Consider the following 9,361-nt stretch of genomic DNA (forward strand, 5'->3'; position numbering starts at 1 on the left):
GTTGGAGGATCTGAGCTACAGGGAGAGGCCGAACAGGCTGGGGCTGTTTTCCCTGCAGTGTCGGAGGCTGAGGGGTGACCATATAGAGGTTTACAAAATTATGAGGGGCATAGATAGGATAAATAGACAAAGTCTTTTCCTTGGGGTCGGGAACTCCAGAACAAGAGGGCATAGATTTAGGGTGAGAGGGAAAAGATATAAAAGAGACCTAGGGGGCACCCTTTTCACACAGAGGATGGTACGTGTGTGGGATGAGCTGCCAGAGGATGTGGTGGAGACTGGTACAATTGCAACATTTAAGAGGCATTTGGATGGGTATATGAATAGGAAGGGTTTGGAGGGATATAGGCTGGGTGCTAGCAGGTAGGACTAAATTGGGTTGGGATATCTAGTCGGCATGGACAGGCTAGACCGAAGGGTCTGTTTCCATGCTGAACATCTCTATGACTCTAATAATCATTTCCACGTCCCCACCTTCCTTAGTCTCCTTGTTAATTACTGATATTTTATTCATGTCCTCCACCGCAAAGACTGACACAAAATACCTGTTCAATGCCTCTGCTATTTCTTCATTTCCCATTATTAAATGCCCCTTCTCATCCTCTAAAAGGCCAATGTTTACTTTGGCCAACTTTTCTCTTTTATATACTTGTAGAAACTTTTGCTATCTGTCTTTATATTCTGAGCGAGTTTACTCTCAGAATCTATTTTACTTTTCTTTACAGCTGTTCCCTGGATGCTGCCTGACCTGCTGTGCTGTTCCAGCAATAAAGTTTCAACAGTTTCCCACTGGTCTTGGCCTTATCTTTCACTTTGATAGCCGCCCTTATTTCCTGAGACAACCTTGGCAGATTACCCCTCTTCCTACAGTCCTTTTTATCTCACCCATCTCCTGTGGTTCCACACATAGATAGCCTTGTTGATCTTTAAGGGGCCCTATTTTCTTCCTAGGTACTTTTTTGCCCTTAATGTAATTGTAGAGTCTCTTAAACCTATTTGCCAAAACTATCTCAGGTCCTCTTTTGGCCCTCCCGATTTCCCTCTTGACTATACTCCTATTGCCCTTTGAGGTATTCGTTCAATACCACCTTTCAATACTTTCCATGTGCCTCCTTGTTCTTGTCCATTTTTAGTCATCTGCAAACTTAGCAACATTGCCCTCCATTCCTTCATGCACATCATTACTGTATAACGTGAATAGTTGCGATCCTAACACTGACATCCCATGGAACCCTATTAATCACTGCCTACCATTCTGGAAAAAACCCTCTATCACAACTCTCTGCTTTCTGCCAGTCAGCTAATTCTCTATCTACGGCAGCATCGGAGGAGTTGGAGAGTCCACATTTTTGAGCACAGCCCATCATCAAGACTGGCGGAGATGACCAGGGGGTTGCAGTTGGAGAAGAACTCACTGAGATCTTTGTGGAGGGAGGAGGAAAGCTTCTTCAAGGTGGGCATCTTTGGAAAAGGCTTCACAGTATGGTTTGCACCAACAAGGAGATAGTGAGAACTGCAGATGCTGGAGAGTCAGAGTCAATGTTGAACTTGAAAAACAGCAGGTCCAGCATCTGAGAAGCAGGAGAATCAATGTTTCAGGCATGACCCTTCATCAGGACTCAGATCTGAAGAGCTGATGAAGGATCAAGCTGAAACGTTGACTCTCCTGCTCAGTTGCTACCTGACCTGCTGTGCTTATTCCAGAACCTCACTTTATCAAATCTGACTCTCCAGCATCTGCAGTCCTCACTATCTCCTAATTTTCCATGGATGTCTGTACCCTGCTGTCAACACCATAGACACTTCTCTTATTTAGTAGCCTCCCATGCAGCATTTTGTAAAAATCCTTCTTGAATTCCAAATCGATCATTCTACTGGCTCTCCTATGTCTAACTTGCTCATTATCTCCTCAAAGAATTTTAAGAGGTTCATCAGGCATGACCTCCCCTTGACAAATCTGTGCCGACAGCCCAATTTTACAGAGCACTTTCAAGTATTCCACAATCTCAGCCTTAATAATGATTTGGAGATGCAGGTGTTGGACTGGGGTGTACAATGTTAAAAATCACACAACACCAGGTTATAGTCCAACAGGTTTAATTGGAAGCACTAGCTTTTGGAGCGACGCTCCTTCATGAAGGAGTGTCGCTCTGAAAGTTAGTGTGCTTCCAATTAAACCTGTTGGACTATAACCTGGTGTTGAGTGATTTTTAGCCTTAATAAATGGACTGTAAAATCACACAAATGACCAAGGTCAGGTTAACGAGTCGATGCCTCCCTTCCTTATTAAACAGGTATGTTTAATTAGCTATTTTCTAATCCCCTCTAGTTTCTCATGATTTTGGTGATTCCTGAAAGATCACCACCAATGCCTTCACAATCTCCTGAGCTATCTTCTTCAGAACTCTGGTGTGTTGTCTATCCAGTGCAAGTAATCCATCCACCCTCAGAGCGTTCAGCTTCCCTAGCACCTTCTGCTTAGTGGTGGCCACTGCATTCAATTCTGCTCCCTGACTCTCAAAGTTCTGGAAAAGCGCAGCAGGTCAGGCAGCATCAAAGGAGCAGGAGAATCGATGTTTCGGGCATAAGCCCTTCTTCCTGAAGAAGGGTTTATGCCCGAAACGCCGATTCTCCTGCTCCTTTGATGCTGCCTGACCTGCTGCGCTTTTCCAGCGACACATCTTTCAGCTCTGACCTCCAGCATCTGCAGTCCTCACTTTTTCCTCTCAAAGTTCTGGTATGCTATTGGTGCCTTCCAACGTAAACACTGATGCAAATGTTTAGATTAGATTAGATTACTTACAGTGTGGAAACAGGCCCTTCTGCCCAACAAGTCCACACCACCCCGCCAAAGCGCGACCCACCCATACTCCTACATCTACCCCTTACCTAACACTACGGGCAATTTAGCATGGCCAATTCACCTGACCTGCACATCTGTGGGAGGAAACCGGAGCACCCGGTGGAAACCCTTGCAGACACAGGGAGAATGTGCAAACTCCACACAGTCAGTGGCCTGAGGCGGGAATTGAACCCGGGTCTCTGGCGCTGTGAGGCAGCAGTGCTAACCACTGTGCTAAATGATGTGCAGACACCAGCAGATTACAGTTTTCAGTGGACTGAGCAGATACCCATTTCGCTAACTTTTGTTTTCTATTGGCACCCTTCTCGGACAACTGCTCTTTGCATTGCTTCTCGCCTGTCTTTTTTTAAAACTCTATTCTTTCACGGGATGCAAGTGCTGCTGACAATACATACATTTGCTCTTCGTCCCTCACACTCCTTGAAATGTTTTGGCTTGTGTCGGAAAAATTTGCCCAGTGGGTTAGGGATCACAAAACACAGCTCAAAGTGAAATTGACAATTATTCCTGATGAAGGGCTTTTGCCCGAAACGTCGATTTCGAAGCTCCTCGTTTGCTGCCTGAATTGCTGTGCTCTTCCAGCACCACTGATCCAGAAACAGTTTATTGCAGGCGATATCGCTGGAGGAGAAAACAGACTAGCTGGCACAGAACTGACAGTCTGCACAGAGAATGTGATTTCTCCTCCCAGAGCTGAGGATGAGACCAGTTTTATAGTAATGCTGCAAAATGACACTGATTAAGAAATGGGAAACTACAACGTTTCTGGAAATGGAGTAATTTAGTTACAAGGATGCTAATTGGAAAACAGTTTATCGGATGAATGTCCTGTTTCTCCACATACTGTCAGGATGTTGCACTATCATGGTTCCATTCATCTTCACAGGTAAGCGTTAAAGTCTTTTCTGAAGTGGTGAGGTGCTTCCATTGTCCTGTTGTGCCTGTCTGTCTGTCCTACTCTTTGTGTGGCTTTGGTGTTGCTGGGTTGTGAAAATGCCCTTAGGGCTTTGAGACCTCTGTCATGTCCATGGGAGCTTGAAAGCGTATTCTATTGTCTGCGTGCTGTCTGACCCAGTTCATGAGCTGCTCAGGAATTCTGGGTGTCAGGAATTCTGGGTGTCCTAGCAAATCTTTTCCCACAACTTGTTAAGTCATTTCAGGGAGCAGTTAAGATTCAACCATATTATTATAGATCTGGAGACTCATGTAGGCCAGACCGAGTAGGAATGGCAGATTTCCTTCTCTAAACAGCTTTAACAATTTGGATTGGGGTTTACTGCACAGAGGATGTTTAGATACCAGGCTGTCATTTATCTGTATCCGCTGTAGCTCAGTCAGTTGCACTCTCGCCTATGAGTTCAAGTCTTACCCACTCCAAGACTTCAATGCATAAAATTGAAAGTTGCCACTCCAACACAATACTTGAGCTCCACAGTTGGTGAGGCCATCTTTTGGATGAGATATTAAAACACCATCCAAATCTGCATGTTTAAGTAGATATAAAAGATCCTATGGTATTATTTTGAAGAACAAGGCTGGGGATTCTAATCCCTAGTATCCTGGTCAATACCCACACCTTAAAAAACATTGCCCAAAAAAAGGTATCCCAATGTGGAGGAGACCACATCGGAAGCAACGGACACAGTAGATACTGCGTGTGGAGTGCAGGTAAATCGTCTGGGGGCCTTGGAAATGTCTATTCTCCTGCTCTTCGGATGCTGCTTGACTGGCTGTGCTTTTCCAGCACCACACGACTCTGATCTCCAGCATCTGCAATCTTCACTTTCTCCTGGCCAATCTAAGTCAAATATTATTTGTTTAGCAATGACAAATTGCTGAAGAAAGCAACATTCCAGAACTCCCTGAATTGGTAATCTTGTCCAGGCCAAAGATCTTGGGGATATATCTGAGGCAACAAAGGTGGAAACTATTCAGAAATTTCTCCTGCCTAGCATTCGTTGTCCAGGTATCATCACCTTATAGGATATGGTACTGAAGACAGACTTGATAGATACTGGGCTGGAAATGTGTTGCTGGAAAAGCGCAGCAGGTCAGGCAGCATCCAGGGAACAGGAGAATCGACGTTTCGGGCATAAGCCCTTCTTCAGGAATCTGAATTGATTCCTGAAGAAGGGCTTATGCCTGAAACGTCGATTCTCCTGTTCCCTGGATGCTGCCTGACCTGCTGCGCTTTTCCAGCAACACATTTCCAGCTCTGATCTCCAGCATCTGCAGACCTCACTTTCTCCTCAAAGACTTGATAGATACACAGTTTATTGTCCTGAGTGGGTTTGCTGTTGATTGGTCCACACTGTTTAGTCAGTTTGGATATTTGTGATACGTACATTGACTTCTGCAAATAACAGATTGTAATTGTGGAGCCTGGATTGTGAAGCTATCAACAACCTCCACTGTTATATCGTCAGTATGAAATATAGTGTGTATAACAGATCCCAGACTATGTAATGTCTCATGGTCACTCTTAAAGGCATGAGGAAATCTGTCCATTTGCTGCTCGTGGTGTTTCTCAGGAGAGAACATTAGTGCGGCATCTTTAATAAATTAAACTTATTTCAGTTCATCAAATGGCTTGCTTTGTAATGCTTGTCGTCTCCACTAGATGACACTACAAACAAAGTTATGATCCCATAACCGCAACGTGTCTATCAGTGTCAGCCCCATTCAGTAGGAATCTGAATCCTGAATTTTCCCAGCCCCCGTGGACACAGCATCAGAGATATGAGGGTAATGAAAAAATTCTCAACAGGGAAGGTATCAGATCGCCTCCCCAATGTGCACCTCCGTGCAATTTTACTGAAATCAATCACAGCAGCGAGAAGCCCGTTCCGGCAAATAAATATACAATCTCCCTTTATTTCACCAAGTGCAATGACATCTTGCGAAGTTTGCAAAGGGCCCACGTTCATCAGTTCAGAGAGGATAGCAGAGAGAACATAAATACCTACAACTGTATCCAAGGCAACGAAGAAGCAAAACAGCAGGAATCAGAGCGAGACTTAAAGAATTGACAAATTAACCAGAACCAAGTCAAAAAGAAAGTAGAATATAGGTCGATCCTAGAGGGAGAACAGGAGTTCACCGCGATGATGGGACCATACAAGAACATGAGAGAAAAATTACCAGAGGATTAAAGAAAGGCCTTACAAAATTATAACTGAAGATAACACACTAACTTACTGTCATGTTTTCTAACAGTCTAACATTGAACATATAGATTAAGAAAACACTGGGATAAATCATTAAAACATTCTCAACGGAAGTAATATGACCTTTTTTCCCCCACAAGTTTACATTTTTCTCTATATTAAACATATATTCAATACCTGTATTTTGAAAGTTACTATTGAATCCGCGTTCATTTCTCTCCAACTCAGTCTGTTCCACACAACTACTCACTGCATAAGTGAGTGGAAATCAAAATCTCCTTATCTCCTTCCTTTCTGATTTGTTTTCCAATTTGCCATTTACAGCTGAAAACAGTTTCTCTGTTGCGCCCCATCAAACCCTTGAATAATTTCTAATGCTTTAGTTAAACCATCAAAGACATGTTTAGTAATGTGTTAAAGAGGAATGTTTCCCTTTAGGATTCCAATGAGGTAACAGGTATAGTAGAATTCCAACAATAGAGGGTGGGGGAGTCTTTGAATGAAAGCGAACCGCATGCTTTTAAATCATAGAAAATTACTATTGGCACTCAGAATGATAAAATCCCCACAATATGGCCCTTCCGCCCAACAAGTCCACACCGAACCTCAGAGAATAACCCATCCATACCCACTCCCGACTACTCTACACTTACCTCTGACGAATAAATCTAACCTACACATCCCTACACTGTGGGCAATCTAGCTTGGCCAATTCACCTAACCTGCACATCTTTGGATTGTGGGAGGAAAAGGGAACACCCGAGGGAAACCCGCGCAGACACGGGGAGAATGTGCAAACTCTACACAGACAGTCGCCCGAGGCTGGAATCACTCAGCTCTGAAATAATTGCATTCCATGTCCAATGGAACACCACCCCCCACACACACACACACACAATCACACACACACACACAAGTTGGGCTGGAAAAAAATTAACAGTGAGTTATGGCCAATTGTGGCAGAGATGGGTTAGTTTGGGTGAAGGCAAGGAATAACGGATGTAGTTATGAATAAATTGAGGGAACTGGTGTGACAGTGGTTGATCTCCTCCTGGTGCCTAAATTTAGCGCCTGATGCAGTTTGTGAAGGGAGATTGCCTCCCCCGGAAAATTTGACTCTCCGGGGTCAGGGTGTCTGCAGCCCTGAAACCAGAAATTGCTGGATACCCTCAGCAGGTCAGGCATCATCCGTGAAGAGAAGAAACAAGAGTCAATGTTTCAGAACTCCCGCGAATTCACGTCTACTCTGTGGCTGAGGTCTCACACAATCACCTCAGTAACCAAGCATCTTTATTCTGAGTGAATCCTAACTCTGTCGAATACCGGAGTCTACTGGTCCTCTCTAATATCACCATCTCTGGGCCAGAATATGCGGATTATGTCCCACCTACATTGGAGGTGTGTCGAAAACATATCTCAACAGGTGGTTAAACATTGAGAACACAATGTAAAAATACAGACATTACCAACATTTTCTCTCTATAATTTCCCGAAACAAAACAATTCCAGTTATTTACCCCCATCCTAAGGACCTCAGATTATTAGTTGAAGGGTTTCTGAAAGTCAATGTTCATGTCTCTCTAGTGGGCATCGAAATGTGTCTTTATTACGTAATTAAAGTGCTGAATCCTGGTCGAGATTCACTTGGCGCTTTCTAGCTAGTCAGAAATATGGTATCTAGTTCCCTAAAAAACAGGAGTTTTATTTAATTTATTTTTTTGTGGAATGTAGGTGTCCTTAGCTGGTCAGTGTTTCTTGCCAGTCCCTAATTGCCCTTGAGAAGGTGCTAGTGAGCTATCTTCTTGAACCGCTGCAGTCCACCTGCTGTGGGTTGACCCACAGCATTAGGGAATTCCGGGATTTTAACCCAGTGACAGTGAAGGGAAGGTGATATATTGCCAATTCAGAATGGTGAGTGGCTTGGAGAGGAACTTGAAGGTGGTGGTGTTACCATATATCTGCTGCCCTTGTCCTTCTATATGGAAGTAGTGCTTGGTTAGGAAGTTTCTGGATTAGTGGTGCTGGAAGAGCACAGCAGTTCAGGCAGCATCCGAGGAGCAATAAAATTGACGTTTCGGGCAAAAGCCCTTCATCAGGAATAAAGGCAGAGAGCCTGAAGGGTGGAGACATAAGCTGGAGGAGGGTGGAGGTGGGGAGAAAGTAGCATAGAGTACAATAGGTGAGTGGGGGAGGGGACAAAGGTGATAGGTCAGGGAGGAGGGTGGAGTGGATAGGTGAGAAGGAAGATAGGCAGGTAGGACAAGTCAAGGGGACAGTGCTGAGCTGGAAGTTTGGAACTAGGGTGAGGTGGGGGAAGGGGAAATGAGGAAGCTGTTGAAGTCCACATTGGTGCCCTGGGGTTGAAGTGTTCCGAGGCGGAAGATGAGGCGTTCTTCCTCCAGGCGTCTGGTGGTGAGGGAGCGGTGGTGAAGGAGGCCCAGGACCTCCATGTCCTCAGCAGAGTGGGAGGAGGAGTTGAAATGTTGAGCCACAGGGCAGTGTGGTTGATTGGTGTGGGTGTCCTGGAGATGTTCCCTAAAGTGCTCTGCTAGGAGGCGTCCAGTCTCCCCAATGTTGAGGACACTGCATCGGGAGGAATGGATACAATAAATGATATTAGTGGATGTGCAGGTAAAACTTTGATGGATGTGGAAGGCTCCTTTAGGGCCTTGGATGGAGGTGAGGGAGGAGGTTTTGCAATTCCTGCGGTGGCAGGGGAAGGTGCCAGGATGGGAGGGTGGGTTGTAGGGGGGCATGGACCTGACCAGGTAGTCACGGAGGGAACGGTCTTTGCGGAAGGCGGAAAGGGGTGGGAAGGGAAATATATCCCTGGTGGTGGGGTCTTTTTGGAGGTGGCGGAAACGTCAGCGGATGATTTGGTTTATGCAAAGATTGGTAGGGTGTGTAAATATATATCTTACTTGTAAATAGGTGGCTGGCTGCGAGTGTAAATGTACTCGGCATTTGGAAGCCTTTGGTGATGCTGTGTAACGCGCGCAGAAGGAGGCCACGTGATGCTCTGTTTCGAGCGCAGGAGGAGTGCGAGGAGGTCACATGGTGCTCTGTTTCGCGCACGAGGAGGTCACGTGATGCTCTGTTTCGCGGGCAGAAGGAGGTCACCTGGTGCTCCGTTTCGCGGGCAAAAGAAGGTCACGTGGGGTCGGACATCCGGGAACGCGAGGAGGCGGAGAATGGAGTCAGATCAACAGCCAATCAGAAGACAATCCCACCTCAGTGATTGCATGACATTTTTTATTGTATAAAAGTCTGGGGCAGGGACAGAAAGAGGTCTTACTTTTGGGAACTGACACACGTTGTAGTTTGTCAGGGA

At 45.3% G+C, this 9,361-nt stretch overlaps 1 protein-coding gene across 1 annotated transcript in view; it reads left to right on the top strand.

Annotated features, from left to right (window-relative positions):
* Positions 1–3,681: 3,681 nt before the first annotated feature.
* Positions 3,682–9,361, top strand: part of LOC122539383 (atrial natriuretic peptide receptor 1-like) — a 71,207-nt gene continuing 65,527 nt past the window's right edge. The window contains exon 1 of the mRNA XM_043674169.1: positions 3,682–3,749. The gene's annotated coding sequence lies outside the window, so the exon portion shown is untranslated. The remainder of the gene's footprint in view (positions 3,750–9,361) is intronic.

This window comes from Chiloscyllium plagiosum, chromosome 2 (assembly GCF_004010195.1).
Source record: "Chiloscyllium plagiosum isolate BGI_BamShark_2017 chromosome 2, ASM401019v2, whole genome shotgun sequence".
In the NCBI taxonomy this organism is placed as follows: Eukaryota; Metazoa; Chordata; class Chondrichthyes; order Orectolobiformes; family Hemiscylliidae; genus Chiloscyllium; species Chiloscyllium plagiosum.